This window comes from Oncorhynchus clarkii, chromosome 14 (assembly GCF_045791955.1).
Source record: "Oncorhynchus clarkii lewisi isolate Uvic-CL-2024 chromosome 14, UVic_Ocla_1.0, whole genome shotgun sequence".
Lineage (NCBI taxonomy): Eukaryota > Metazoa > Chordata > Actinopteri > Salmoniformes > Salmonidae > Oncorhynchus > Oncorhynchus clarkii.
In genome coordinates, this window is record NC_092160.1 from 2,641,525 (window position 1) to 2,668,858 (window position 27,334).

Genomic DNA, 27,334 nt, shown 5'->3' on the forward strand with positions numbered 1-27,334 from the left:
CACACACTGTTGCTGGTATTTTGGCCCATTCCTCCACGCAGATCTCCTCTAGAGCAGTGATGTTTTGGGGCTGTTGCTGGGCAACACAGACTTTCAACTCCCTCCAAAGATTTTCTATGGGGTTGAGATCTGGAGACTGGCTAGGCCACTCCAGGACCTTGAAATGCTTCTAACGAAGCCACTCCTTCGTTGCCCGGGCAGTGTGTTTGGGATCATTGTCATGCTGAAAGACCCAGCCACGTTTCATCTTCAATGCCCTTGCTGATGGAAGGAGGTTTTCACTGAAAATCTCACGATACATGGCCCCATGTATTCTTTCCTTTACACGGATCAGTCGTCCTGGTCCCTTTGCAGAAAAACAGCCCCAAAGCAGGATGTTGCCACCCCCATGCTTCACAGTAGGTATGGTGTTCTTTGGATGCAACTCGGCATTCTTTGTCCTCCAAACAAGACGAGTTGAGTTTTTACCAAAAAGTTATATTTTCGTTTGATCTGACCATATGACATTCTTCCAATCTTCTTCTGGATCATCCAAATGCTCTCTAGCAAACTTCAGGCGGGCCTGGACATGTACTGGCTTAAGCAGGGGGACACGTCTGGCACTGCAGGATTTGAGTCCCTGGCGGCGTAGTGTGTTACTGATGGTAGGCTTTGTTACTTTGGTCCCAGCTCTCTGCAGGTCATTCACTAGGTCCCACCGTGTGGTTCTGGGATTTTTGCTCACCGCTCTTGTGATCATTTTGACCCCACGGGGGGAGATCTTGCGTGGAGCCCCAGATCGAGGGAGATTATCAGTGGTCTTGTATGTCTTCCGTTTCCTAATAATTGCTCCCACAGTTGATTTCTTCAAACCAAGCTGCTTACCTATTGCAGATCCAGTCTTCCTAGCCTGGTGCAGGTCTACAATTTTGGTTCTGGTGTCCTTTGACAGCTCTTTGGTCTTGGCCATAGTGGAGTTTGGAGTGTGACTGTTTGAGGTTGTGGACAGGTGTCTTTTATACTGAAAACAAGTTCAAACATGCGCCATTAATACAGGTAACGAGTGGAGGACAGAGGAGCCTCTTAAAGAAGAAGTTACAGGTCTGTGAGAGCCAGAAATCTTGCTTGTTTGTAGGTGACAAAATACTTATTTTCCACCATAATTTGCAAATAAATTAACCTGTTGCGACGACCAAACCCGGATCCGGGATTCTATTTATAGACCTAAGCTCATTACCATAACGCAACATTAACTATTCATGAAAATCGCAAATGAAATGAAATAAATATGCTATCTCTCAAGCTTAGCCTTTTGTTAACAACACTGTCATCTCAGATTTTCAAAATATGCTTTTCAACCATAGGAAAACAATAATTTGTGTAACAGTAGCTAGCTAGCGTAGCATTTAGCGTTAGCATTAGCGTTAGCATTTAGCAGGCAACTATCACAAAAACAAGTAAAGCCTTCAAATAAAATAACTTACCTTTGAAGAACTTCTGATGTTTTCAATGAGGATACTCTCAGTTAAATAGCAGATGCTCAGTTTTTCCAAAAAGATTCTTTGTGTATTAGAAATAGCTCCGTTTTGTACATCACATTTGGCTACCAAAAAAAAAAAAAAAAAAAAAAAACGAAAATTCAGCCCTCAAAACGTGAACTTTTTTCCAAATTAACTCCATAATATCGACTGAAACATGGCAAACGTGGTTTAGAATCAATCCTCAAGGTGTTTTTCCACATATCTCTTCGATGATATATCCTTCGTGGAAGCCTGGTTTCTCCTTGCTCTCAAATGGAAAAATAATTGGACCTGGCTTTGCGCTCCAATTTCGACGCAGGGACACCAGGCGGACACTTGGAAAATGTAGTCTCTTATGGTCAATCTTCCAATGATATGCCTACAAATACGTCACAATGCTGCAAACACCTTGGGGAAACGACAGAAAGTGTAGGCTCATTCCTTGCGCAATCACAGCCATATAAGGAGACAATGGAAAACAGAGCTTCAGAGATTCTGCTCATTTCCTGGTTGACGTATCATCTTGGTTTCGCCTGTAGAATGAGTTCTGGGGCACTTACAGACAATATCTTTGCAGATTCTGAAACTTCAGAGTGTTTTCTTTCCAAAACTGTCAATAATATGCATAGTCGAGCATCTTTTCGTGACAAAATATTGCGCTAAAAACGGGAACGTTTTTTATCCAAAAATGAAATAGCGCCCCTAGAGATCGCATCGAGGTTAATAAAAAAATCTTACAATGTGATTTTCTGGATTTTATTTTCTCATTTTGTCTGTCATAGTTGAAGGGTACCTATGATGAAAATTACAGGCCTCTCTCATCTTTTTAAGTGGGAGAACTTGCACAATTGGTGGCTGACTAAATACTTTTTTGCCACACTGTATGACCTCGATGGGGCAGTTTTGTGTAAAATGCGGTAACCACAAATGTTCTTTCCATAGATCATGTCTGACATAAACAATGAGTACTTTGTGGCATAAACCGTTCCTAATGAAAGGTGCATGTCACCTTTGGCATCTCTGACCTGGAAAGGTACTCTAGTGTGAGTGTATTTGATATATATTCATATTTGTTGTTGAGGGGTTTGTGTGTTTATCAATTCCCAACAGAGACGATGGATCGTGTTTGAAGCAGTAATATAGTGGTATGAAAACACCATAGTATAACCTCACAGTTGCTTATGCAACATTGATTTTGAATGAATAGCTCACACATGCAGTGCACTCTCCTTTTTCAGCACATGGCAGGGACCCTATCAAAGTTTAAAATTCCGCACCAATCTCTTCCAAAACCAAAGGAAATTGAGTGAAATTAGATTTGTATTAAAATTAAATCCCTGGCAGGCCCCTAGGAGGCGCATGATGTGATTGTGAATAAGAAGATTAGTCTTGACCCAATGTGTTCAGAATGTCACCTCTGAACTTCAGACAGCCACAGAATAGTTTTAATTCTAGATTGCCACATGGAATTTTGACCTAAATCCGCCCCTCTTTTCAGTCACGATAGTTTGAAGGTTAATTCATACAGATCTGCATAGCCCTGTTCCCTCTCTCTCTCACTTCCACTGTCAGACCTGTACTTCTGACATACATTTCCATGAAGTAAGTCTCTCTGGAGTCAACCTGAGGTCAAGGAGTTTCTCAGTACTTACTGTTGGCTCCCATAAGTGCAGTCTGACCATTCCATACTGTACATCTTTACAAAGTGACATGTTTTGTCTTGTTTCTTGCACCACTTTTCCCCTGCATTCATAGACTGGATATACCAGACAATAATGGAGGACAGAAGCTTCTATTACCCTGCAGTGGTCAGACCTGATGAGAGTTGTCAATCAACCACTGCTACCCAATAAAATCCCTTTGCCATCCATCTGTTGCAGTCCTATAGCTATTCTAAGTTTATGCCCTAGTTTCCTTACTCACTCTATCTCATAATTATGAATCTACAGTGACACCCCAGTAGTGACTCATGCTGTATCAAGATATACACTGGTCGTCACAGTGGTGGCACAGGGCTACTAATTTCTCCTAGGTGGAGATTTTCTCTTTTCTCCCTCTTTCACCTGTCCATCTCCTCATTTGAATTCCATGCTGTCACTGTCACTTGTCCACTCATTGTTGTCATCTATTGCCCACCATGTGCCCTTAGAGAGTTCCTCAATGAGCTTTGACAGCTTCGTATGCTCATTTCCGGATGATGGCTCACTGCTCTTCATACTTGGCGACTTCAACCTCCCGACTTCTGCCTTCGAATAATTTCTTTCCCTCCTTGCCTCTTTTGACCTCACCCTTTCCCAGTCCCCTCCCACTCACAAGGAAGGAAATATGCTTGACCTCATCTTTACTAGAGGCTGTTTGCCTACTAATCTCACTGCAATCCTCCTCCTGGTCTCTGATCACTACTTTGTTTCCTTTTCTGTCTCCCTTTCCTCCAACCCTAGCCACTCAGCCCCTACCCGAATGGTCATGCGCCATCTCAATCTTTGCTCTCTCTCTCCCACTATCTCCTCTTCTATCCTATCATCTCTCCCTTCTGCTAAATCCTTCTTTCTCCTGTCTCCCTTTTCTTCCTCTTCAACCCTACTCTCCTCCCTTTACGCATCCTATGACACTCACTGTCAGCCCTCCCCTCCTTTTCCATGGGTGAGTGACTCATTGCGAGCTTACAGGGCTGCAGGCACCTATCAGAGGACCTATCATCCTTCCACTCCTTCCTCTCTACCTTCTTTTCCTCTATATCTTCTGCGAAAGCCACTTTCTATCACTCTAAATGGCAAGCTTCTGCCTCTAACCCTAGGCAACTCTTTTTCACCTTTTCCTTCCTTCTTAGTCCTCCACACCCTCCCTCCTTCCTCTCTGTGAACGACTTTGTCAACCACCTTGAAAAGAAGGTTGACGACATCTGCTTCCCATTCATTCAGCCTATTGAGTCCACTGGTTCCATTCACACAGAACTACCCTACACCTTGACCTCTCCAGATGAAATCTTGCGACTAGTGAGGTCCGGCCCTCCGAAAACCTGCACAGCCAACCCCATCCTCTCCTCCCTTCTCCAGACCATTTCTGGAGACCTTCTCCAATTCCTCACTTCCCTCATCAACTCATCCCTGACTACTGGCTGTCTCCCTTCTGACTTAAAAATCTCAGAGTCGGTCTCCTCCTCAAGAAACTAACACTCGACTCCTGTAACGTCAAAAACTACAGACTAGTATCCCTTGCTATCGCTGACTAACTCGCTCGCAATCTCTCTCAGAACGACCTTCTTGACCCTAACCATTCAGGTTTCAAGACGGGTCACTCAACCGAGACTGCTCATCTCTGTGTCACAGAGGCTTTCCTCACTGCCAAAGCTGACTCTCTGACTCTGCCTTCGACACCGTGAACCATCTGATCCTCCTCTCCACCCTCTCATGGATGGGCGTCTCAGGCTCTGCAAACTTTTGGATTGCATCCTCCTGGCAGGCCGCTCCAACCAGGTTTAATTGAGAGGATCTGTGTCTGCAACACATATTCCGATGACTTGTGTCCCCCAGGGCTCGGTTGTAGGCCCTGTCCTCTTCTCTCTTGACAGCAGGGCACTCTGCTTCGTCATATCCTGACATGGTCTTTCCTATCATTGTTATTCGGATGACACTCAAATACTTTTCTCTAAACCCCCTTCTGACAGCTGTGCCTGGCTGATATCTCAGCTTTGATGTGGGCCCACCACATCATGCTCAACCTAGACAAGATAGAGCTACTCAAGATGGAGTTGTCAACTCCACAGTGTCTGCCTCCCAGAGAGCAAAGAACCTTGGTGTGACCCTGGACAACATCCTGTCGTCCTCTGCAAGCATCAAGGCAGACTCACTCCTGCAGGTTCATGCTCTAAAACATCCGTAAAGTACGACCCTACTTCACACAGGAAGTGGCGCAGGTCCTAATCCAGGCCTTTGTCATCTCCCGTCTGAACTACTGCAACTCACCGTTGGCTGGGCTCCCCGCTTGTGCCATCAAACCTCTGCAATTTATCCAGAATGTTGCAGCCCACCTGGTGTTCAAACTTCCCAAGTTCTCCCATGTCACCCTGCTCCTCCGCACACTCCACTGGCTTCCAGTCAAAGCTCGCATCCACTACTGCTTACAGAGCAGCAAGAGGAACTGCCCCTCCATACCTTCAAGGGATGCTCAAACCCTACACCCAAAACCGAGCACTTCGTTCTGCCAGCTCTGGTGTATTGGCCCTTCCACCCATATGCGAGTGCAGCTCCCGCTCAGCCTAGTCCAAGCTCATCTCTGTCCTGTAACCCCAATGGCGGAACCAACTTCCCCCTAAAGCTAGGACAGCAGAGTCCCTGCCCATCTTTAAAAAACATCTGAAACCCTACCCCTTCAAAGAGTATCTTAAATTATCACACAGCACCCCCCCCCCCCCCCCCACCCACCCCTCGCACCCCCTTCTCACAGCAACCTCTAACACTCTCACTTGACTTTTTTTTTAAATGTTCCTTACTAACTCTGATTTTGCTGATAGCTACTTGATTGAGGAAAAATGTACTTACTATGACTTTTTTTGTGGTTGTCCCACCTAGCTATCTTGAATGCAACTGTAAGTTGCTCTGGTTAAGAGTGTCTGCTAAATTCTTCATTTTGTTCATCTGGGTAGTTGTGCGTTTGAAATAGCCCAAAAGGCTGGGAAGGTAATTAACCTGTGCACAAATTGGAGATAAGGTTGAATCTAATTTAATATTTTTTTAACGTTGGTCATGAACCCCATCATTTTTAAGTTACCCATCAAGTACATGTTAATTAGATGTCTGCCAAGATTGGACTCAACACGGAGATGGTACTGGACTTTCTTTAGACAGCAAACTGGAACGCTGGAAGTTTTCTAAATATCAACCTCCCACCCATCCTGGTTTAGTTTAACAGATACGAGGAATTGCTCCAAACCATGGCAGCTTAATTTCCTGTTATACAGGATATTGACTGTATCCATTTCCAGAGATAATGAACTGTTGATTATCTGTTCTCTCCTAAAATAGTTTAGGGTGTTTTTGAGGTTCTGGTACCGTACCTTAAATGTGTGAAACCTCTGAAAAGTATCTTTATTTCAATGGTGTCACTTATTTTAGTAAGGCCATCTTTGATTTAAAAAAAACTATGTTTATCCTCTGATCCTGGGTTTATGTTTGCCAATCATGGTAATCAAACAAAGCAATGATATCTGTTTGTTTCTGTAATAAAATAAGCTTGATGTTAGGAGAGGGAGAGATGAAACCCTCTTGCTCACTGACAATAAATAATAAGTCCAGGGAATTAATAATAGCCATACAAATGTCTTGGATTTACTTATAATATGATTAAAGGTTAATCACGTTGTTAAGAGTCCATGTTACCACAATATACAGTTGAAGTCGGAAGTTTACATACACTTAGGTTGGAGGCATTAAAACTAATTTTTCAACCAATCCACAAATTTCTTGTTAACAAACTATAGTTTTAGCAAGTCGGTTAAGATATCTACTTTGTGCATGACACAAGTCATTTTTCCAACAATTGTTTACAGACGATTATTTCACTGATAATTAACTGTATCATAATTCCAGTGGGTCAGAAGTTTACATTCACTAAGTTGACTGTGCCTTTAAACAGCTTGGAAAATTCCAGAAAATAATGTAATGGCTTTAGAAACTTCTGATAGGTTAATTGACATAATTTGAGTCAATTGGAGGTGTACCTGTGGATGTATTTCAAGGCCTACCTTCAAACTCAGTGCCTCTTTGCTTGACATCATGGGAAAATCAAAATAAATCAGCCAAGACCTCAGAAAACAAATAGTAGACGTCCACAAGTCTGGTTCAATTTCCAAATGCCTCAATGTACAACGTTCATCTGTACAAACAATAGTATGCAAGTATAAACACCATTGGAACACGCAGCCGTCATACCGCTTAGGAAGGAGACGCATTCTGGCTCCTACAGATGAACGTACTTTGGAGTCCAATATTGACATAACCTGAATGGCCGCTCAGCAAGGAAGAAGCCACTGCTCCAAAACCGCCATAAAAAAAGCCAGACTATGCATGGGGACAAAGATCATACTTTTTGGAGAAATGTCCTATGGTCTGATGGAAGAAAAATATTACTTTTTGGCCATAATGTCCATCGTTATGTTTGGAGGAAAAAGGGGAAGGCTTGCAAGCCAAAGAACACCATCCCAACCGTGAAGAACAGGGGTGGCAGCATCATGTTGTGGGGGTGCTTTGCTGCAGGAGGGACTGGTGCACTTCACAAAATAGATGGCATCATGAGGTAGGAAAATTATGTGGATATATTGAAGCAACATCTCAAGACGGTCAGGAAGTTAAAGCTTGGGCGCAAATGGGTCTTCCAAATGGACAATGACCCCAAGCATACTTCCAAAGTTGTGGCAAAATGGCTTAAGGACAACAAAGTCAAGGTATTGGAGTGGCCATCACAAAGCCCTGACTTCAATCCTATAGAAAGTTTGTGGGCAGAACTGAAAAAGTGTGTGCGAGCAAGGAGGCCTACCAACCTGACTCAGTTACACCAGCTCTCTCAGGAGGAATGGGACAATTTACCCAACTTATTGTGGGAAGCTTGTGGAAGGCTACCTGAAACGTTTGACCCAAGTTAAACAATTTAAAGGCAATGCTACCAAATACTAATCGAGTGTATGTAAACTTCTGACCCACTGAGGATGTGATGAAAGAAATAAAATCTGCAATAAATCATTCTCTCTACTATTATTCTGACATTTCACATTCTTAAAATGAAGTGGTGATCCTAACTGACCTAAGACGGGGAATTTTTACTTGGATTAAATGTCAGGAATTGTGAAAAACTGAGTTTAAATGTATTTGGCTAAAGTGTATGTAAACTTCCGACTTCAACTGTCATGGGTTCATGATATAGAATATGGCGACCGGCACGTTCGGCATGGTGGCAGCACTTTTACTTTGTGTTTGTTTTAAATATCACTGGAAATAATTGCATCTGCAATTTAGATGAAAGAACGGTAAATTCTCAGCAACTTCTCAGTCATGCAAACACTTTTGATGGCATCAAGCACTTCGGATTGGAAAGAATGCTATATACCTAACTTTCATAGCACCTTGGCACAAACCAAAACGATCATCGAAGCCAGTCTGAAATCTCAAATTAATGGTGGAGATCTTATAACTCTATGCCTTTTCTTATCGGGTGATATCCATCAATGCCCTGGACCTCAGTTTATCACAAACACCATTAAACGGCCTATACACCCATGCTCCTCTTGCGAACATTGGATAAAGAGTAACAGCAAAGCTTTGGTATGTTTGGAACGCGCGCAGCCACTGGGGAGGGGTTGCTCCATGGTGGCAGAGAGGCCACCGGAGGCAGTGCAGAGGGAAGATGGTAGTGCAGTGGGAGGCGAGTTACAAGTGGATCGGGAATTCAGTGAGGCCTTTGGCAAGAAGAGTGTACATTTTGTGCACTTAAAACGTCCAAAGCTTAAAGGTTGATTTGCAAACCAACAGGCGTATCTCATCAGAGGTGGGTGTCTTATGTTTTACTGAGACATGGTTGGAGTCATCTGTTTGTGACTCAGAAATTGAGATAGGCAATTACTCTGTTGTCAGGAAGGATTGGAATTGGAACGATGGTGCGTTTGTAAGATCGGACATTGCTTTTAACGTCAGATCGGATTTAAGCGTTGATTTGGAGATTGTCTGGCTGGATATCTGCCTTCCAAAAACCAAGCCGATTTTGATGTGGGTGTGTTACAGGCTGCCCAATCAGAATGCATTCTATGAAGATCTTGAAATTGTGTTGTCAAGCTGTAATGATTCCCTGGTGAAGGAAATCATGTTATTGGGGGATTTCAATACTGATGTCTGCAAAAAGGATAGCCCAATCCACAATGTATTTATGCACTTCTGTAGATCACTTGCTCTGACCAAAATTATAAAAGATCCCACCAGGGTATGTGAAACAGTGGAAAGTATGATTGACTTAATATTGGTGTCTGATCAATCCAGAATATCACAGAGTGGAGTAATAGTATATGGAATCAGTGATCATTTTATTACATTTTGCGCAAGGATGGTTTTTAAAGATATATTTAAGTGTTACAAAACCGTTAGAATCAGAGGACTCAAAAACTACTGTGTTGAAATGTTTAGGGAGCAAGTGGGTAAAATTGACTGGTCACGTGTGTTGGATAGTGTAGGGGTAGACAGTGCTTGGGAAACCTTTAAATGTAGATTCCTTGATGTGGTGAATGTGATGGCTCCAATTAGACTGGTCAGGGTAAAGCAGAGATCTAGCCCTTGGTTTAATCATGAGATTCTAGAATCTATCCAAGCAGGGAATAAGGCCTTTAAGAAATGTAAGAACTCTCAAGAGCAGCCTGATTTTGTCCTATATAAACGTCACAGAAATGAAGCACAGAGCAGGATGGATGAAGCTAATAGGGGTTACTTTGCTGAGAAAATCATTGAGAACAAAAATTACCCTAAAAAGCATTGGAAATCAATTAAGGAACTAGGCTGTAGCAGTACTACTAAAAACAAACTAAACAGTATGGGAGATGGTATATGAAAAAGCAGAGGTTGCCAATGAATTCAACTCTTGTTTTACTTCTGTTGCCAGCAAGCAGGTTAGCAAGCTGCCCACCAGTTCTGGTTTGTATGGAAACAACCAAGTCAAGAAGTATTATGCCGAGTTAGGGGAGCCAAACTCTTTTTCCTTTGCAAGGGTAGCAACAGACAAAATAGTCAGCATGCTAGAAGAGCTTAAATGCTCCAAAGATTCTGCCGAGCAAATTGTATTACGCATATCGTTAATTTTTCTCTTGAACAAGGTACATTTCCCAGGGACATGAAACAAGCTAAAGTTATACCTCTGTATAAGAAAGGGTCATAGTCTGACCCTGGGAATTATAGGCCGTATCTATGCTCAGTATAACATCAAAGATCCTGGAGAGAGTTGTACATGAGCAAATTTATGAATATGTCAACAAACAAAGTCTAATATATGAATTTCAGTCTGGTTTTAGAAAAACATACTCAACTGATTCATGTCTACTTGACTTGACTGACTTCATCATGAAAGAGATGAGGGGCATCTCTGTGAAATGGTACTGCTCGACCTACAAAGGGCCTTTGATACACTTAACCACTGTCTCCTAATCGCCAAAATGGAGGCACTGCGGTTAAGCAGTATCCCTCTAGGCTGGGTAAAGTCATATTTATCAGGTAGGGAGCAAGTAGTAAAGGTTACTGGTTCACTGTCTCAGGCAAAACCAATGAGTTGTGGCGTTCCGCAGGGGAGTGTGCTTGGGCCTCTACTGTTGTTACTGTATATTAACGATTTGAAAGATGCTTGTCCTTGCCATTTTTCCATTATGCAAATGACTCTGGTGTCTCGCAAAAGTAAAATTCTGTTGGAGAGCATCCTTAGCACAGAGCTTACTAACATTAGAAAATGTCTTGGAGATAATAAGCTATCTCTGCATTTAGGGAAAACTGAGGCAATTATTTTTGGATCCAGACCAAAATTGAGTAGGTCCTCTGAAATCAGAGTGGAGTTAGGGGGTGAGGTGCTGACTACGTAAACCTCTGATAGCTACCTGGGAAGTATCCTTGATGGAAGCCTGGGAGGTGTGAGAATGGCCAATAAAGTGCAAGGGAAGGTTAATGCCTAAGTTTTTTGGCTGGAAAGTCGAAGCTGCTTTATGAGGACTCCATGAAAGTGCTAGTCACTGCCCTCATTCAATGCCATTTGACTATGCTAGTACTTCCTGGTTTGGGGGCGTGTCTAAGCTTATGAAGGGGAAGCTCCAGATAGCCCAGAATAAGCTGTTCAGGGTAGTATTGGAGGTGAGTCCATGTACTCACATAGGCAGGAGCTGCTTTCAGGAACCAAACTGGCTGCCTGTTGAGGCTAGGGTGTCCCCGATTAGACTAGGTTTGGTTTACAGGAGTATTTATGGCCCAGATATCTAACTGATTAGTTTCCCCGTGTTAGGGATACACACAATCACAGCACCAGATCAGGTGTTGTTGATGTGTGCTTATACAGGTTCAGGAGTAATGCTGGGAAAGGTACTTTCTTGTAAACTGGAGCCTCAGAATGGAATGAGTTGCCTCTGCCCGTAAAAACAATGTCCTCTCTGGGCAGCTTTAAAAATAAAATAAAACTATGTTTGATGTCTTCTGTGCCCATATGAATAACCCCTACGATGTAACTGCAATGATGAGAAAGATGTTCTGCTTCTTTGTTTTTATGTTTTATTATCTCAATGCCATACTGTGTTTAACTGTGTTCGATCTTGCCTAGCCATCATATCTCAAGAGGGCCACAATGAAAATAAGTCCCAGGCTTTGTGTGTTATCCTCGATGATTTTACTCATGTGCATGTATGGATTATGTTTTATGTGTGCTTGTTTTTTAAAATGGTCAAATTAATAAACAAAACTAAAGGACCAATGCAGCGATTTTTATCTCAATATTAAATAATTTCTGTGTAACAATTATTTTCAATCAAATTTGAAAAATAATAAACAAGCAAAGAGCAAAGAGCAATTTCTCAAGGAATATTTTTTTCTAGGACTGTTTGGGAGTGGTCTGAGTGGGGAGGGAAAAACTGAAAACAAGCTGTTGTTTGCAGAGAGGTTTGGAACTCTTTCTTTTTGGTCTATTAATTAATTTAACAAAACTCCATCCCACCAAAAGAGGCTGAAATTTCAGGCAGTCTTTTCAAACAGCTCTTATACTAAAAGGGCATTATAATAATTTTCACAATTTCACAGTATTATTCCAACCTCATAGTGTGGAAATTTACACTGAGTGTCCAAATCTTTAGGAACACCTGCTCTTTCCATGACATAACAAGCTATGATCCCTTATTGATGTCACTTGTTAAACCCACTTCAATCAGTGTAGATGAAGGGGAGGAGAAAAGTTAAAGAAGGATTGAAACAATGATTGTGTATGTATGCCATTCAGGTGGTGAATGGGCAAGACAAAATATTGAAATATTATCAGGTATGAAAGTAAGACCCAGATGCAGACAACTTCGAATGAACAATGGTTTAATAATCCAACAGGAGCAGGCAATAGATAGGTCAAGGCAGGCAGGGGTCAGTAAACCAGAGCAACAGTACCGGACTGCAGGCAGAGTCAGGGGCAAAAAGAGCAGTCAGGCAGGCGGGCTCATAGTCAGGACAGGCAAGGGTCAAAACCAGGAGGGCGAGAAAAAGAGAAACTGGGAAAAGCAAGAGCTGAGGCAAAAACGCTGGGTGACTTGACAAACAAGACGAGCTGGTTACAGACGAACAGAGAACACAGGTATAAATACACAGGGGATAATGGGGAAGATGGGCGACACCTGGAGGGGGGTGGAGATAATCACAAAGACAGGTGAAACAGATCAGGATGTGACAAATATGGCTTTGAATGGGGTATGGTAGTAGGTGCCAGGTTTACCAATTTGAGTGTCATCTGACATCAAACTTCACATTGTTGTTATGAAAAAGTATAACCACAAAAACTACATGCTGCATGACATCAGCTGCCTGGTGATTCAACATAGCATAACTAGTGTATTTTAACACCAGTAAACCCACCTGTTTAAAAATATATTTAGTATATGTTAATCTAGCAAACCAGGCAACTAAAAGCAACTTTCTAAACAATGTTTTGGTTTGTTTCTATCTTGTTAGCTAGCTATCTAATGTTAAGTTAGTTGGCTAGCCAGTTCAAATAATGACCATATCATATAGCTGACAACGTCTTTACCTACACATACTGACCTGATCATGTTATAGTCAGAAGCGTGCTACATGGCAGACCAATCCAAACTCATCTCTCGGCATGTCCAGCCCATCCATTATCTCAGCCAATCAACCACTAGCGGGAAGTTTCCTGCATTTTATTCATGTTTACAGATTGCATACAATTTTATTAAGGCACATTCACATGTTTCAGACGGCATTTCTGCCAAAAAACGCATTTTGATCAAAAAAAGTTTAAATGCCTCTCCTGTGAAGTAGTGACGCGCGGCCTAGTTATGCCTAGTTTCCTGAAATGAGTCACATATAGAAATATACTTTTCTTTCTTCAAACATGCATACAGCATTGTGTAAAATAATAATAAAGTCTAAGGGACAGGTCGCAATACAATAACAATAACTGTAGTGACCCTGTATTTATAAACGTGGATATTGACTTTGCCACTTCAGCATGCTTTTGTGGCACAGTCTATGCCGACCTCGGGCGTTTCAATATCATGGTTTGAAGCGTTAGGATCTAGGTGTGTATTATAGGACGACCTGTGATAATGATGATCCACAACAGACAGGGCATCTCAGTAAAAGTAAAAATACAGTCAGACTGGCCTGCTACTGTCCCTTTCTAGACCTTATAAACTGTCAAGAGTAGTCCACAACTCAAATCAAATCAAATGTTATTTGTCACATGCGCCGAATACAACAGACCTTACAGTACAGTAGACCTTACAGTGAAATGCTTACTTACAAGCCCTTAACCAACATTGCAGTTTTAAGAAAATACCAACTAAAAAAGTGCCATTTGATTAGATGTTCAGGAATCTTATGGCTTGGGGGGTAGAAGCTGTTTAGAAGTCTCTTGGACCTAGACTTGGCGATCCGGTACTGCTTGCCGTGAAAACAGTCTATGACTAGGGTGGCTGGAGTCTTTGACTATTTTTAGGGCCTTCCTCTGACACCGCCTGGTATAGAGGTCCTGGATGACAGGAAGCTTGGCCCCGGTGGTGTACTGGGACATACGCACTACCCTCTGTCATCCTACCCCCTTGCGGTCGGAGGCAGAGCAGTTGCCTTCCCAGGCAGTGATGCTCTCGATGGTGCAGCTGTAAAACCTTTTGAGGATCTGAGGACCCATGCCAAATCTTTTCAGTCTCTTGAGGGGGAATAGGTTTGTCATGCCCTCTTCACGGCTGTCTTGGTGTGCTTGGATCATGTTAGTTTGTTGGTGATGTGGACGCCAAGAACTTGAAGCTCTCAATCTGCTCCACTACAGCCCCGTTGATGAGAATGGGGGTGTGCTCGGTCCTCCTTTTCCTGTAGTCCACGATCACCTCCTTTGTCTTTATCACGTGTCTGGCCGTGCAGTCATGTGTGAACAGGGAGTACAGGAGGGGACTGAGCACGCACCCCTGAGGGGCTCCCGTGTTGAGGATCGGCGTGGCGGATGTGTTGTTATCTACCCCACCTGGGGGTGGCCCGTCAGGAAGTCCAGGATTCAGGGAGTTGTTTAGTCCCAGGGTCCTTAGCTTAATGATGAGCTTTGAGGGCAATATGGTGTTGAACGCTGAGCTGTAGTCAATGAATAGTATTCTCACATAGGTGTTCCTTTTGTCCAGGTGTGAAAGGGCAGTGATGGAGATTGCATCATCTGTGGATTTGTTGGGGCGGTATGCAAATTGGAGTGGGTTTGGGGTTTCAGGGATAATGGTGTTGATGTGAGCCTTTCAAAGCACTTCATGGCTACAGACGTGAGTGCTACGGTTCTGTAGTCATTTAGGCAGGTTACCTTAGTGTTCTTGGGCACAGGGACTATGGTGGTCTGCTTGAAACATGTTGTTATTACAGACTCCGACATGGAGAGGTTGAAAATATCAGTAAAGACACTTGCCAGTTTGTCAGCGCATGCTCGGAGTACATGTTCTGGTACTCCGTCTGGTCCTGCGGACTTGTGAATGTTGACCTGTTTAAAGGTCTTACACACATTGGCTACGGAGAGCGTGATCACACAGTCGCCCGGAACAGCTGACGCTCTCGTGCATGTTATTAGTTATTTAGCTCGTCTGGTAGGCTCGTGTCACTGGGCAGCTCTCGGCTGTGCTTCCCTTTGTAGTCTGTAATAGTTTGCAAGCTCTGCCACATCCGACGAGCATCGGACCCGGTGTAGTATGATTCGATCTTAGTCCCTGTGTTGACGCTTTGCCTGTTTGATGGTTGGTCGGAGGGCATTGCGGGATTTTTTATAAGCTTCCGAGTTAGAGTCCCGCTCCTTGAAAGTGGCAGCTCTACCCTACCCTAGCTCAGTGCGAATGTTGCCTGTAATCTATGGCTTCTGGCTGGGGTATGTACGTAGTCACTGTGGGCACGATGTCCTCAGTGGACTTATTTATAAAGCCAGTGACTGATGTGGTGTACTCCTCAATACCATCGGAAGAATCCCGGAACATATTCCAGTCTGTGCTAGCAAAACAGTCCTGTAGTTTAGCATCTGCTTCATCTGACCACAGTTTTATAGACCGAGTCACTGGTGCTTCCTGCTTTAACTTTTTTCTTGTAAGCAGGAATCATGAGGATAGAATTATGGTCAGATTTGCCAAATGGACGGCGAGGGAGAGCTTTGTACACGTGTGTGGGGTAAAGGTGGTCTGGAATTGTTTTCCCTCTGGTTGCACATTTAACATGCTGATAGAAATTAGGTAAAACTGATTTAACTCTTGTGTAGTCTTAACATTCTGTACACTCCCCTTGTCCTGAGGGTCAAATGACCCGCGTTCACTAAACCCCTAAAATAAAGCAGCTACATTTAATTTTAAACCCCAAATCTATTTTGCATGAAGAAACAAACTGTCATTCATCACGGACTTTGTGAATATCTGGGTTTTCCCTCTTCACAATGGCTGCATTTAATCAGTGGACACCACTCGTTTTTATTACAACACACCTTTCATAAGTGTTTTCTTTACTAAAGTAAAGTTTTTATTTTATTATTATTATTATTATTGCAAAAGGTACTACATAGGTGTAAACATTTTTTTTTGCAAGAGATAGCACTTGTATGGCCTAATAAAGTAGCAGAAATGTGCAGAAAGTAGTTTTGAATGCATTTTATTGAAGGGAAACAATAACAGTCTTTTTTAGCAACATAGAAGGGATTCTTCTTATATTCTGTACAATGAGTTCAAATACAGAATACTAGTCTTCTCCCATTTTTTGAACCATTGGCATCTCCTCCTCTTTCCTGCCCCGCCTGCAGCCTCAGGAGAATCAGGACAAGATTCAGCCCCCTAAACAGCTTTCACAAGCTCTGCAGAGGCTGCTGTGCAGATGATGCGCTCCCTTCTTTGTATGTGTGGGGTTACAAGTGCCTTTCTCTTCCTCTTCTAAATCATTGTTCTCTTGTTCCTCCTGAACATCTGAAAAATCTGATCTACGACCTGTTGGGCACTGAAATGTAACCTCAGGGCTTCAGCAAAGAGAGAACTGGGGGGACTGTCATCTGCTGTCATCTGTAGCACCTTTATAGCCTCTGACTGCATTCCCCATTAGAAAACTGAAATTGTTTTTAATTTGTCAGTGAACTTGAAAACAAGAACGTTTTAGTTATGTCTGAGCTCAATCAGTAGCACACAATCTCAATTTCTCTCTGTGTGTGTGTGTGTGTGTGTGTGTGTGTGTGTGTGTGTGTGTGTGTGTGTGTGTGTGTGTGTGTGTGTGTGTGTGTGTGTGTGTGTGTGTGTGTGTGTGTGTGTGTGTGTGTGTGTGTTTTTGTGGTGTGTAAATTATTTTATAACTGCAGGGTCAAAAATGACCCTAAGGCAAACTTTATACCCTGGTGGTGTACAGCTTTCATAGAAATATGAACAAAGGCGATGTTTCACTTTTTCTAATGTTGAAGTCACTCTAGGAAAAGTCATCAAATTTCTAGTTGAAAAAAAATAATTTAGGGGGTTTTCTCTGCTTTTAAACATAGTGGTGTGTCATTTTTTAACCTTATGACAACACAAGGGTTAAGTTTCCCTGCATTAAAGTCCCGGCCACTAGGAGCTCCGCCTCTGGATGAGAGTTTTCCTGTTTGCTTATGGCCATATACAGCTCATTGAGTGCGGTTTTAGTGCCAGCAGCTACGGAAGATTCAGATGAAAATCCTCTAGGTAGATAGAGTATCTCATGATAAGCTGTAGACCACACTACCTCAGGCGAGCAAAACCTTGAGACTTCCTTAGATATCATGCACCAACTGATGTTTACATGCATAGGCCCCCGCCCCGTGTCTTACCAGAGGCCACTGTTTTATCCTGCCGATAGAGTGTAACCCGCCAGCTGCATGTTCTTAATGTCGTTGTTCAACCACGACTCGGTGAAACATAAGATATTACAGTTTTTAATGTCCCGTTGGTAGGATATATATGTGCTTTCAGTTCGTCCCATTTATTTTCCAGCGATTGAACGCTAGCTAGCAGGACGGAAGGCAAAGGCAGATTAGCCACTTGTCGCCTGATCCTCACAAGGCACCCTGATATTTTTCCACAAAATCTTATTTTCCTTCTCAAGCGAATGACGGAAATCGGGGCCTTGTCGGGTGTCTGTAGTATATCCCTCTTGTCCGACTCATTGAATTAAAAACTCTTTGTCTAATCTGAGGTGAGTAATCGCAGTTCTGATGTCCACAATCTCTTTTTGGTCTTAAGAGACATTAGCAGCAACATTATGTACAAAACAAGTTATGAACAACACGGGGGGGGGGAATAGCATGGTTGGTTAAGAGCCGATAAGACGGCAATTATTCATCACATTGTGTTGCAATAAAAACACAACCCTCCCCAAAGCAAACATAAAAATAAAACTCCCCTATTTTGACCCCTGTGGCCCCTGTGACTCAGCGGTCTGAGGTAGGGGTGAGGGGGGCTGAGGTCTGGGGCTGGGGTTGTGATGGTGCAGCTGAGGGTAATGTGCTGAGCGCCACAGCAGGCAGCGAGCACAGCTGCAGCCGCCCGTGCAGATGGTGACTTTGCATCTCAGATGTTTGCTTCCTGGCTGCCTAGGAGGCTGTTTACTGCACCGCTCTCTAGCTCTCTGCACATATGCCACGGTCAGATTGTGGGGGAGAGAGCTTCTCCGCAAAAAAAAAAAACACAAACCAAGTATACAAAAATATGTATGAAAACGTACAGAGAGTGCTCGAATGTCCCACTTCTGTTGGCCCAGTTTGTCAACGGCAAAAGCCTCTCACCACCAGCGCCTGTTGGAGTACTGTAAACAGAGGCACTGGAGGCTCTGTTTGTGTTGTGTGTTAAATTAGAGATGTGCCTTTCTGAGCAATGCTCGTTCAAATCAATGCCATCTCACCCCTGGTTGACCCTAATCCACAACGCTAGACACATATGCCTCAAGCCATGCATTGTCTGCCGTCTGCCTGCTGCATGGCCTCGGATCACATTGCTGTTCTGTTTGAAGTCCTAACTCAGGTCGAGCCGGCTGTAAACTCATGACCCCGTTTACAACATTATCCATATCACTGACCTCGCAGCTCTCATCTCCCTCTGCGTCATCCTTTCATCAGCATCCCAGCCGGGGCAATGTGGGCAGGCTGTTTATCCTGCCGACAGGTTTGTGTTTTTATCATCGACTGCAAGAGATTCACCTGCATAGGACTGTAATCACAGTAGTCTGTTATTCTAAATATGTGTTTCTTTCTTATCATGAGTGTATGCATGAGATGTAATTAGAAAAATAAGCACTATTAAACAATTATTATGCCCGGTGTCCCTCTCTCTTTTTCTTTCTTTCTTTCTCGCTCTCTCTCTCTCTCTCTCTCTCTCTCTCTCTCTCTCTCTCTCTCTCTCTCTCTCTCTCTCTCTCTCTCGCTCTCTATGTCTCACACTCTCTCTCTGTCTAAGGGTTAAAGAGGGTTTTCTCTAAGTGATAGAGCATGAATACTAGCAATTTAACTTTTATTTCATGAGCAAGTCACCAGGAGAATCTGGGCTACTACACCAGAGTTGCAGCACCAGCCGGTCCCCACTATTCGTCATTTGCCAAAACTCCCTGCATATCCCCAACTGTTTGGCAACCTCTCTCCTCACACTCTCCAGAGGTACAATTGCAGAACTGCAGAATTAATGCATTAAGTAATCGTTGTTGGGCAAATCAATTTACTTCCACAGAAACCCTCTGTAGTCACATATCTGGTAACTGTTGGCTCAACATTAGATTATTTATTTTCTCTCTTTCTCTCTCTCAGATTAATGTTTATTTCTCTCTCTCTCGCTCCCAGACTGTCTCCCAGACACTCAGGCATTTCTCTTCTGGCTGGCTCTCATTTCATATCAGACATTTTTGCACTTATGAATTATGGTCCCACCAATTATTCAAATATGGTCTCAGAGAGTATTAAATCCCAACCACTTGCACTTTGGAGGAAATTATATTTTAAGTGGAATAATTTGCTAAATTGGCCCATTTAACCTCAAACCAAGGTTTATTTCACGTTATTGTATATAGTAGTATGTCAAATATGTTGATATTGAACACGTTAGGATGTAGTAATATGTATTACGTGTCTAGGATTATTATCTTGCTCGTTAAAAGATGCCCTATTCCTTAGATGTGATGGTTTCATCCTGCAACCTCAACTAATAAGACTTTTTCTAGGGAAAATAATTTGAAAGTGTTGAGTTTATCAACCGATTGTGTGAACAAACATCTCCAAATGCCTGAGAGGATTTTCCCTTTTAATTACTTGGCTTGAACGTATTTAGGTTGGGAGATTCACTACTTTTTTCCCTCCGCGGTGTCATAACAATTATGCTAATGAGGCTTGTGAGTGGTGACTGGTCTTCGTTAATTTCCCCCGTTGTCTGCTTGTCTGTGGACCCGTCTCGTCTAGTATGAGTGAGCTGTGTGAGAGCTGTGTGAGCCGCTCTATAGGATACTGTGTGGGGAGGACGGGCAGTCAGATTCCAACCGAGGCAGATGTTGATTTCAGCATGCCAAATCCTGCACAATTGATTGTCAGAGCCGAACGTGTGGATGGAAGGGAGGGTGATACTGCTGGGATGGGTCTATTGCTCTGAGCAGTGGTTTTTGCTGCTGGCTGCTTTCATGTTTGACTTTGGGTACTATCAGCTAATCAATGGCCCTAAGTGAACAGATGCACAGCATTCTGCCTGTTAAGGGAGAGACCAAAACAACATTTGCCAAAGTCAATTTTAGTTATCTTACTCATCCCCCTCTCTACCTGCATTCCCCTATAGATATGCCTGCAGTATAAATAAACTATCTTGTTTAAAAAGTGTACCAAAATCCATTATGATATGATGCTTCTGTTATGGTGTTGTGGCAGATTGATTAAAATTCCTCTTTAACATGTTCATCTGAGATACATTTGAGTTCCTCCGCCCAGTCCTTCCCTCTTGTCCCATGGTCCCAGTGTCAGAAAGGCAGCCAGGCGGGGAGACACTGATCTCAGCTGTTTGTAGGCACCTGTCTGTCTGCTTGGCCATGCCTCCTGTCACTCTGGACTGACTCAGTCATTCAGGTGCCTCACGGCCATCTGGGGGCTCAGGGTTAGGATAGCCGGGTAGTTCCCCCACCATGCCCCTTAACCCGGCCGTGCCCTTCACATGCACACAGCACACCCATCCCTGAGCCCTCTGACTAACAAAGTCTGCTCTCCTCCCTAACTGACTACTATCCGCCATATGCCTGTTTATTTATGGCCAGGTCGCAATTGTAAATGAGAACTTGTTCTCAACTTGCCTAGTTAAATAAAGGTGAAAAAAATATATATATTATATATATATATATATTATTATAATAATACAATTCGGAAATGTTTATTTTTTGAAAGTGTCTCTAGATATGGTTTTCCGAATGACAGCAATTCCATTATGTATTACATTCAGCTTCCTGCTCTGATAAGCACAGGACTACTGATTGTAGTCGTACTGTCAGGTAAAGGAAGACGTTACCGACCCTCAACTCATCACTATTAAGTTATGTAAGGCCAATATCTTATATTTGATACATACAGACACAGGTCCATTATCGACTATGTATGGACAACACCCAAAACACACTGATTGCTTCCCAAATAGCACCCCATTCCCTTGAAAGCGCACAATGGGCCCTGGTCAAAAGTAGTGCACTATTAAAGATAATAGGGTGCTATTTGGGACACATCGACTGACTACTGACACAACATGGCCCACTTGATATCCTATCACAGCCCTCCTCCATCTCTCTAATCAGGCCAAGTGGCCCTCTAGACTAATCACAGCTAATTCAAGATGAAAAAGTCCCTTTTGATTAGTTTGCAAAGACGATCCTCCGGGGCCGAGGCTAAAGGAGCTGGGGTTGTAAAGGTAGTGACTGACATGCAAGGACAGCAGGAGAGGTAGAGGAGCTTACAGTGCCGTTCTGATATATCCAGGCTGTTGACTTGGACTGTTGACTCGGCCACATCCCCACATCACCACTGTCAAATGAAGCCAAGGTCGTCCCTGACATGACACTGCCTTACCTGGGCTGATACATTACAGGATGAGCGAGTTTCACCCCCTACGTTGCTCTGATACCAATATCTCCTCCTCTTGCTGTACAGTACACCAACCCGCCCCCACTCCGGTCGCCATGGTGCCCTTGTTTTTCTGAACCACCATTCAATCCTGCAGTAGACCACCCACTGCATAGAGTCAAAGTGAAACTGTCGGGGGCTAATGGGGAAAAATACATCCAGGCATTTAATTGCATGTACAGTTGTGTGAGGTTGTTGTCAGGGAAATGGCTGGGAATGGCAGCCAGTAAATCATGTCAGATTACAGTGCACCAGAGGGCATGTTCAGTATGGTGGATATATACTCACAAGTCATAAATCTCTCTCAACAAGATGCACACTGAGTATACCAAACATTAGGAACACCTTTCTAATATTCAGAACAGCCTCAATTCGTCGGGGCATGGACTCTACAAGGTATCGAAAGTGCTCCACAGGGAAACCCAGCAGCGTTGCGGTTCTTGACACAAACCGGTGCACCTGGCACCTACTACCATACCCTGTTCAAAGGCACTTAAATATTTGGTCTTGCCCATTCGCCGTCTGAATGGCACACATACACAATCCATGTCTCAATTGTCTCAAGGTTTAAATATCCTTCTTTAACCTTTCTCCTCCCCTTCATCTACACTGATTGAAGTGGATTTAACAAGTGACATGAGCAGGTGTTCTTAATGTTTTGTACGCTCAGTGTATATGGCAGCAATTTTTACTGACTATATGCTAAAAATGCAGTAAAGCTATCCTTAGTATCCCTCTATGTAAAATGGTACTCAAATGCAAAAAAGATACTCGGACATAGACATCATAGAACTGATCAATAAACAGTTTTATGTTACAGTATGCAGAGAGAAAACATTACAGTGAACATTATGAGCGTCACTGCACTAAGGTCCGCGACGAGCAATAAAATGGTCTGTCTTAATTTAGCATTTAATGCGGCCAAGGCCATTAAATTGGATGTTAATATCTCATCATTATATTGATAGCAATGATTATGCAGATTGCAGTCATCAACAGATTGTATTAATGAGTCATCTTGGGGGTATTGGCACCATCAGCGGTCTTCATCCTCTCTCTCGGCATGACTCCCCATTTCAAATAAGGACTGGTTGTTAACAGCGGTTGAATTTTAACACCTCTGCATTGTGACAGATTGTTACATGGGCAAAAATAATTGCAGAGGGAGACAAGAGTTGCACAATTCATTCATTCATTCTCTCTCTCTCTCTCTCTCTCTCTCTCTCTCTCTCTCTCTCTCTCTCTCTCTCTCTCTCTCTCTCTCTCTCTCTCTCTCTCTCTCTCTCTCTCTCTCTCTCTCTCTCTCTCTCTCTCTCCCTCTCTCAGCTAGAATATTGGAGTGGCAAAGGCTACCTTAAGGGGAGAATTAGACTTTACAAAATCCTGTCAAAATAAATATAAAAAAATATGAGTTGGTTGGCGCCTGCGAGACCTGAAACACAGCTGCACTGTGCAGTGTTTGATTAAAGACCTGCTGTGCTTATGCTATTGTGTGCTCATAGTGCTCATAGTGGCCCATGCATGAGGCAGACAGTCATCAATGCAGTAGTACAGTATAAAGAGGGTTCCATTTTGGACTGGATATTGTTCTAGAATACGTAGATGACCCAGCGGTTAAATAGCCTGATGTGTTTGCAATTATTATGCGTTGTGGTCCATGGAAAGGCCTAGAGGATTTGACCGCCGTGTTCTCACCCTGTTACGGTTATTAAAATCATCAACCTCGTCTTAGTGTGTTAGAATCGCTCCATTGGCAAACGTTTTCTAGGCACACCGCCCAGCCCCAATAATTTATTCCTCGGCGTTAACAGGGCACTCCCCAGGATTCAATTTAGCTAATGTGGTGGCAAAATATTTAGAGGTGGAATTAGTGGGTCTGCTCATTAACCAAGGTGATTAAGAGGTGTTGCAGCCATTGTGATCTTCTCTATCCATTCCTCCAGGATTTTATTTAAAATATCAAATTTCAATTATCTGAAATAGTTGCTTTGTGATGGTAAAGATTGAAAAATATTGCAAATGTATCCATTCATTCCACACCCTTTGCCATCTACTGTACCATCGACAACAGTGCTATATTACTTTTCGATTTTTAGGAAGCTGCAGTTGAACAGATCTTCCCACACACTGAAAGAACACAATGAAAAGGGCTTGTTTGGATTTGTTGGCAGCAGCACGTCTTGGCAGGATGTTCATTCCTCTATCAGTATTGTACTTCAAAGCACTTCATCATGTTTAGCATCCACACCTCTATTCTCACAATCAAATAAATAAGTAGCATAAATGTGTGCTCTACAGTGATTATAAATGATTTGGTCTTACACTCTTTATTCTACCTGGAACCAAAACGGTACTATCTAGAACCAAAAAGGGTTCATTAGCAGTCCCCATAGGAGAACCATTTAAAGAAACCCTTTTGGTTCCAGGTAGAACCCTTTTGGGTTCCATAAAGAACTCTTTCCACAGAGGGTTCTACATGAAACTCAAAAGAGTTATAGCTGGAACGGAAAAAGTGTTCTCCTTTGGGTACTGGTGCAGAACCCGTATGGAACCCTTTTTTCTTAGAGTGCCCTATACTTTGACTGTTGTTTCCCCATCAGACAAAATAAGAGTAAATTCCATAATGTTGTAAGTAACTAATCATCTCCCGCCTTGTAAGTGCCGCAGTGAATATCAGCAGAGCCCATTGTGTGATGTGTTCACTGCTGGGGTCCCTCTCATCCTCTTTCACTGGCTTGATTCTTCCTAACTATCCTCTTTTAAAACCTCTCTGTAATATTTCCTCTAATGTCAGTCTGAGGTTACATCCCAAATGGCAACCTATTTCCTACATAGTGCACTACTTTTGACCAGAGCCCCAGGGGCCCTATAGGGAATAGGGTGCCATTTGGGAGGCAAACTGAGAGGATCCTTTATCGTATTTGTTAGTAAAGCTGTTGAGGAGTCAAATGAGCCTTTCAAAAATATTTGCATTTAATCAGCACATCTGGAGGTACAGGAGATTTGGCTTTGTCCACCTGGAGAGAGTGGCAGAAACACAGAAGAAATACAGAGGAATTGTTCCCATGCAACAATACCACAGCAAAAACAGAGCACCATTTCAAACATATGGAAATGGCACATTTTCAAATATTCCCTCATTCTCTGTTTGAAGCAAAATGGGGCCTCACATGGTTAGTTCACAATGCAGGGTGAGAGAGAGAGAGATAATTGTTTTTAAGGGTTGTTCATGGTTATGGTTGCCGTTAACGACAGGTTCCAGATAGCTGCACAGATCATCAGTCTCCAGACCTCTCTCGGAGCTGTCACTTCTACATCACAGTCATGTTGATTCTGATGTTTATTCAAACGACTTGACCTGTGACCGCTTTTGCTACCTTGTAAAACCTTCGGAGCCATCGGCAAAGACTAACCTGCCACACCTCATTTGCCTATAGCTTTGTGAACATGGGGAGAGAAAACACACTCACACACACACACACACTCCGCTGCCGAAAACAAAGTTGCAAAATCCAAAGTGATGCTTCCTCAAACAGCCTGGGGGGAGGGGGGTTGACTGACGGGTGGTGGAGGGGACAGGCAGGTGTAGACCGATGGTTAAAATCATTTATTTTACTACAAAAGCTTGTTTTCTTGGATCATCCGAGTAGCCTAATCTTAGCCTTTGATTTCTGGCAGTGCCACCACGCTAACACCCAGCACAGGCTGACAGTCGGGAACCAGGGATTACTGTAGATTGTCATACACATGGTGTTTGGAACCAACCGACGGCCTGTGTTCCTGTAGACACCCCTGGGCTGGATGGATGCAGCAGGTTTTTCTCTGTGATGCCAGGGGGCACTTAGCCTGCACTCAATAAACTAAACTACTTCTCCACCTGATCACACACCCAGCCTGTGATGTTGCTGACCCACCATCATGTGTTGCTAAGATGGGGGAAGGCGGTGGGTTATTTGCAATGGGCTTTACACTGAACAAAAATATAAAATGCAACATGTAAAGTGTTAGTCTCAAGTTTCATGAGCTGAAATAAAAGATCACAGAAATGTTTGAAATGCACAAATGTTGTCCATATCTCAAATGTTGTGCAGAAATTTGTTTACAACCTTGTTAGTCAGCATTTCTCCTTTGCCAAGATAATCCATTCTACTGACAAGTGTGGCATATCAAGAAGTTGATTACACAGCTCAATCATTACAAAGGTGCACCTTGTGCTGGTGACAATACAAAGCCACTCTAAAAGGTGCAGATTTGTCATACAACACAATGCCACAGATGTATCAAGTTTAAGGAAGCATTCAATTGGCATACTGACTGCAGGAATGTCCACCAGAGCGGTTGCCACAGAATTTAATGTTAATTTCTCTACCATAAGCAGCCTCCATCAACGTTTTAGAGAATTTGGCAGTACGTCCAACCGGCCTCACAACCGCAGGTCACGTGTAACCACGCCAGCCCAGGAGCTCCACATCCGGCTTCTTCCCCTCCGGGATCATCTGAGACCAGCCACCCGGACACCTGATGAAACTGTGGGTTTGCACAACCAAGGATTTTCAGCACAAACTGTCAGAAACCGTCTCAGGGAAACTCATCTGCGTGCTCGTTGTACTCGCCAGGGTCTTGACCTGATTGTAGTTCTGGAAATGCTCACCTTCGATGGTCACTGGCACGCTGGAGAAGTGTGCTCTTCACGGATGAATCCCAGTTTCAACTGTACCGGGCAGATGGCAGACAGTGTTTATGGCATCGTGTAGGTGAGCGGTTTGCTGTCAACGTTATGAACAGAGTGCCACATGTTGGCGGTGGGGTTATGGTATGGGCAGGTATAAGCTATGGACAACAAACACAATTGCATTTTATCAATGGCAATTTGAATGCACCGAGATAGCGTGACGAGATCCTGAGGCCCATTGTCGTGCTCTGGGTCAACAACATTCCACAGGCCACAATCAACAGCCTGATCAACTCTATGCGAAGGAGATATGTGAGGCAAATTATCGTCACACCAGATACTGGCTGGTTTTCTGATCCACACCATAGCCTTTTAAGGTACACTACATAACCAAAAGTATGTGGACATCTGCTCGTCGAACATCTCATTCCAAAATTATGGGCATTAAAATGGAGTTGGTCCCCCATTTGCTGCTCTAACAGCCTCAACTCTTCTGGGAAGGCTTTCCACTAGATGTTGGAATATTTCTGCAGGGACTTGCTTCCATTCAGCCACTGACATTAGTGAGGTCGGGCACTGATGTTGGGCGATTAGGCCTGGCTCGCGTTACAATTCATCCCAAAGGTGTTGAGTTGAAGTCAGGGCTCTTTTCAGGCTAATCAAGTTCTTCCACACCTATCTCGCCAAATTCAGATATTCATCTGTCGGACTGGCTGATGAAGAAGTGTGATTCATCACTCCAGAGAACGCGTTTCTACTGCTCCAGAGTCCAATGAGGGCGAGCTTTCCACCACACCGGCCAATGCTTGGTATT

General features: G+C 43.3%; 1 protein-coding gene across 1 annotated transcript in view; it reads left to right on the forward strand.

Moving 5' to 3' along the window:
* The window catches only part of LOC139366122 (X-linked interleukin-1 receptor accessory protein-like 2), a 315,764-nt gene that overhangs the window by 267,967 nt on the left and 20,463 nt on the right, over positions 1-27,334 (forward strand). The window lies entirely within an intron of this gene.